Genomic DNA, 5,596 nt, shown 5'->3' on the forward strand with positions numbered 1-5,596 from the left:
GGAATTATACAGAGGCTTATGATTAACTACCAAAAGTTATAATAATTTTGCTAAGAAGCTCAAATGTCTTCTCACCCCTTTTAGCTGTCAAGTGTAATAGCTGCAAATGTTCACCTTTCTGCAGCTTTTATTCCCAGATGGTTGTATTAACTGTCTCTGTTAAGCCTTGGAGTGATTTTCAGCTCCTTATTAGCAGAAAGGTAGAGAATATAATTATTAGATTTGTGAAATTTGGGTAAATTAATATTGTCCATTTTGGAAAATGGCATCAATGAGACTATTCGTAGTCTACCAAAACTATCAAAGGATTTTTTTTTTTTTAAGCCACTAGTTCAGAAAGTCCTGAAATTTCTCAGGACACAGGATAAAGGTTAAAACTTTTATTCTGCCTCTGATAATATTCCGTCTTTCACTCCTCTGGTTTTAAGATGAACGGTTAATTGAAAGTTCTCATTAGGTAAGCTTAGTTAAACCATATTAAAATTATATTTTATGACCGTATTAAAATAAAGATGAACATATCAGTATTTTATATTAAGACTTTTTTAAACTAAAAGTTCATTTTTTTCCTTTTCATATAAAAAGAGCTAAACCATCTTTGTAAGTTCCTAAAAGTATTGTGGGCTGTAGGTACTGAGCCTGCTGTGCCCGGTGGGGCAGTCCACCGTGTTCAGGTAGGTAGTCCTTGGGTCTGTGTGGCAGTGTAGAGACCTGAGAGCTCCCAGAGATACACACGTGCAGGTCATCTCAGTTAGCTGTGGTTGGGACTGGGGGGTTGGTGAGAGGTAGGACCAGGAAGTGAGGAATCCTGCTTTGGTACTTGCTGGTATTGCAGAAGTGCTGTTGATTATGTTTAGGAGGGTATTGATATGGTGATTATGCTTTTAAAAGCTTTTTAAAAAATATCATTTTTTAGCTGTGCTGGGTCTTTGTTGCTGCTTGTGGTCTTTCTCTAGTTGTGGTGAGTAGGGGCTACTCTCGAGTTGTGGTGTGCAGGCTTCTCACTGTGGCGGCTTCTCTTGTTGCAGAACATGGGCTCTAGGGCCCGTGGGCTTCAGTAGTTACGGTGCATACACTTTAGTTGCTGTCAGGCAGATGCAATTTTCCCGAACCAGGGCTGGAACCCGTGTGCGCATTGGCAGGAAGATTCTTAATCACTAGGCCACCAGGGCAGTCCTGGTCACGCTTTTAAAAGCAGTTCTTTTAGAGATAGAAGCTGAGACATTTGTGAATAAAGTGATATCTAGAGTTTGTGTGTGTGTGCTAGGTTGATTCAGTCGTGTTCAATCCTTGCAACCCTATGGACTGTAGCCCGCTAGGCTCCTCTGTCCATGGGATTCTCTAGGCAAGAATACTGGAGTGAGTTTCCATGCCCTTCTCCAGGGGATCTTCCCAAACCAGGGATCAAACCCACATCTCTTATGTCTCCTGCACTGGCAGGCGAGTTCTTTACCACTAGTGCCACTTGGGAAGCCCTATCTAGAGTTTGCTTTGCAATAATCCCAACGGGAGTGGATGAGAGTATAGATGAAACAACTCTTGGTTGTGAGTTGGTGATTGTTGAAATTAAGTGATGGAAGCATAGGGTTCATTGTAATAGTCTCTCTTCTATTAGACATGCTTGAAGTTTTACATAATAAAGTGGAAAGTCCAACGGGAGCAGGGATGGACAGGTCTCAACAGAGGCTTGAGAGGCCTGAGCAGCACAGAACTCCCCCATCACTGCATGCCACCAGCCTGATCTGTTTGCCTCCCACACAGTTGGTATTAGGGCTATTTAAGTGGGGAAGTCAAGGTAATTTGTCTGTATTCCATGGCTGGTGTAGGGGAGAAATAGCACATACAAGATGGTAAAATATTTTATAATTTGGTGGAAATAGGATGGCGGAGTAACAACCCACTAGAAATAAACGAGATAAACTGGTATTCCTACCCCAAATCCAGGGGAGTGAGCGAGACTTAGAACTTTCACCACACTTCTGGTGGGAAAAGGTTTCGAGTCAACTCTAATTGAATTTTCCAAGGTCAGGATGCCTCTGTTGACCTCTGGGTTGCAACTGCTTGACTCTCAAGAAGTGGCGAACAAGTGGGAACAGAGAAGAAGTTGACTTTTGTTTGATACCCTGGATCTGGTTGAAGGAAGGACAATTGGAGCATAAATGTTACATGGCTTCCTGTAATCTAGGAGAGAGGGGGTGAAGGCAGTGCTGTTTCTGTTCAAGGTTGTTGGCTCCGGAGTGAGGCTTCACAGAGTATTAGCTGTGCAACCTTGTACAAATTACTTCTCAATGAAAAGGAGCTAATAGTGTGTGCTGTTGAGATTTGACAGTCTCCAATAAATTATACCTGTCCTTTCCTTGCCTTAGTTCAGAAACAACTGAGAAACCCAGACAAATGGAGTTCAACATAACTCCTTTACAACCGATAAAGCTGTTTGGAGAATGTGATTTTAGTGAACCAGTTGGATCTCTAAATACCCCTCCTCCAGGCACACCTGCCCCCAGAGCAGACAAACCACACTCTGCTTATGGCTCTGAGATCTCAAGGAAGAAGAAATGCACTCCTTCTTCTAGATTCACCAGCAGAGGAGTCACTGCTCCCATAGGAAGGAGGAAACAGCGGTGGGTGAGGGCAGAAGTGAGGGGATTCTTCTCTGGGGAATTCTCCTTCTCCCCATGGAAACAGGAGCATTGGGAGATAATGTTGATCACTGGGTTCTTGTGAAGTGCTTAGCACAGTATCCAGTACATGGTAAGTAGGCTTTCTCTGCTTAGTCATTATTAATAGTGAATATTAAGAAGCTTCCCACATCTTTGTGGATAATGCAGTCACTTCCTCGTTGTACCCCCAGTGAAAACACAATACCCCTATCAAGAAGTGTAGTCCACCCCCCCCCGACGCCTTGAGTCTAGGGTCCCTGTGACTTGCTTAGACTGACAGAGGTGGCAGAAGTGACACTGTATGACTTCCAAGGCCCCAGGGAACCTTGTAGCTTCTGCTCTTGCCTTCTTAGATCACAGCTCCAGAACAGCATAAAGAGAAACCCTTGAGAGAGACCTTGAGAGACCTCCTGGAAAGAGAGGTCCCATCCTGGCGGCCAGCTCGCCCTCTGCTGAATGCATTCACATGATCGATCCTGCAAGACAAACAGAAAGACTGCTCAGCCAATTCACAGAATTGTCAGAAAACAAAATGGTTATTGTTTAAAGTTCCTGTTTGGGGTTGATTTGTTATTCAGCAATAGTGAGCAAACAGCTAATAAGCCGGTGGAGCAAGAGACTGAAGCTGCGGTGGGTAGGGAGGGCCACAGGGGTTGCTGACTGCAGTGGGCTGATTTCCAGTTTGTGAGCAAGTCCTTGGTTCGGGTCTGCTAAATGAGTGAGCACACACTTCTACCTCAACTAGCTGTTGTAAGTCCCTTCGCTGACATGTGTGATCTAACCTGTAGCAGACCTGAACTTAAGTGGCTCCTGGTGGGTCGGTAAGAAGCTGCATGAATTGAGGCAGAGGAGTGTACTGGTCACTGACAAAGCTGAGCCCTCCACCTTACCTAATTTCCCCCAGAGGATTTTGCTTCCTAAGGACCTATCTGAGGAGGTCCTGGCCTGTGACCACTCTTAACAGCAGAGATGCGGCCCAGGCAGTAAGGAGAGGGAGCCTGAAGGTACAGGTTCTTCCACAGTTTGTGTTGGGTTTTCATCTCCATCTGGGAGGTGCCGCCAGATCGGAAAGCTTCCCCACCCATTGCTGCAGGCGTCTGCCTGCCTGCTCTCTGTTGCCAAGGCGTGGTCTGCTGGAATTTCCAGGACATTAGACTTCCTAGTTTGCATTGCAAGACAGGGCTGGCAGCAGGCTGGAGACAGAGAAAGTGGACTGTAGGGTGGGGGAGCAGAAAGAAGCTGCTGGTCTTCAGTGTGAAGTGGGGAGTGAGTTCACCCTAGGATGCCAGGGACACAATGGCGGTGGGCGGGCAGTGCTCTGTGAATGGGCAAGGGTGGCTGAGGCTCGGGCAGATAGGCATCAAAGGAAAGCAGTAATAGACTCCAGGTAACACACTGCCTTTTCTGTAATGATCTCAGCAGGCAGGAGTGTCCTGGGGCTTGTAGAGTTTACAAGCAGCACAGTCCTGGCTTCAGCAGAGCTTAAAGCATGGCGTACGTCAGACAGCCATCCATTTTAATTTCTGGCTCCTCTGTGATTTTTAAGTGACCCATGATTGGCAGGTTGAGCTTCTCAGATGGCACAGTGGTAAAGACTCCTCCTCCCAGTGCGGGAGATGCAGGAGACGTGGGTTTGATGCCTGATCAGGAAGATCCGCTGGAGAAGGAAATGGCAACCTACTCCAGTATTCTTGCCTGGGAAATCCCATGGACAGAGGAGCCTGCGCATGGTGCTGTCAAACGCTGCTCCACGGGGCACCACCAAGGAACTGATGGACAAAGCAAAGCTGAGTTTATGGCTCACTGAGATCAGGGCGATCTCTTCCTCGACAGTCTTAGCAGCATCTCATGAAGAGAGGGCAGTGGTGGGATATTTATAGGTTTGGGGCTTGTTTAGGATTGAGCAAGGGCTTAACAGACACAGCAGGGTGAGGGTTTCTAAAGGAATCTTTGAGAATTGATGAGACCCGCGGAGTACTTTCAGAACAGTAGCAAAAACTATGTGTAACTTCATCTCCCTGGGCAAGAGTTTCCTAAAGCATATTACTGGAGGCAGTGGTGAAAGTAATGTTAATATAGACAGTGAATTGTGTGGGTACAGATAGTTTAGGTTCAACTTCTCCCGATTTACTTCCAGTATTGTTATGAGGATTAAATGAGACAATGGATGAGGTGCTCGACGTATAGTCTTGAGAGTGCTAAGTCATTTCAGTCGTGTCCAACTCTTTGCGACCCCATGGACTATAGCCCACCAGGCTTCTCTGTCCCTGGGATTCTCCAAACAAGAACACTGGAGTGAGTTGCCAAGCCCGTCCCCAGGGAATCTTCCTAACCCAGGGATTGAACTCACATCTTTTACGTCTCCTGCATTGACTGGCAGAAATACTCAGTAATTAGTTACCATTAGTAGCATTATTTTCCAGTCCAGCCCCCATTTCTCCTGCCAGTTTGCTAGTACGTAAAATGATTTCACCTCCAGAATTGTTTTCTCATGCCCTAAAGACTTTATCCCTTTTTAAAATGCAAACACAGGAAGAAAGGGCTCACCAAATCTAATCAGGTATTTACACCTCGGAGTTTATAAAATCCTAAACAGGAATCCTGGAAGCTTGGAATATAAGCTTTACCAAGCCCTCAGAGAAATGGCCCTGTACATCATTAAGCTGTTCTGAAGGACACTTGCACATCCCCAGTCCACATAAGACTAAGGACAATAACGCGAGGTCCAGAATCCCTGAATTTCACCCTTTCAATCTGGTGTCAGGCTGCTCCCATCTAGTAAGATGCTGTTACCTCCTTGGTGTTTGTGCTTGTCCAAGTTTCTCCAGGGAAACAGAAACAGAAAGAAATCTTTTGCTTCCTTTCTTTGTTCCTTCCTTCCTTCTTCTTTCTTCATATCTATCTATCTAAATGGAGTTTATCATGAGGAATTGGCT

Source organism: Oryx dammah, unplaced genomic scaffold (assembly GCF_014754425.2).
Source record: "Oryx dammah isolate SB20612 unplaced genomic scaffold, SCBI_Odam_1.1 HiC_scaffold_3, whole genome shotgun sequence".
In the NCBI taxonomy this organism is placed as follows: Eukaryota; Metazoa; Chordata; class Mammalia; order Artiodactyla; family Bovidae; genus Oryx; species Oryx dammah.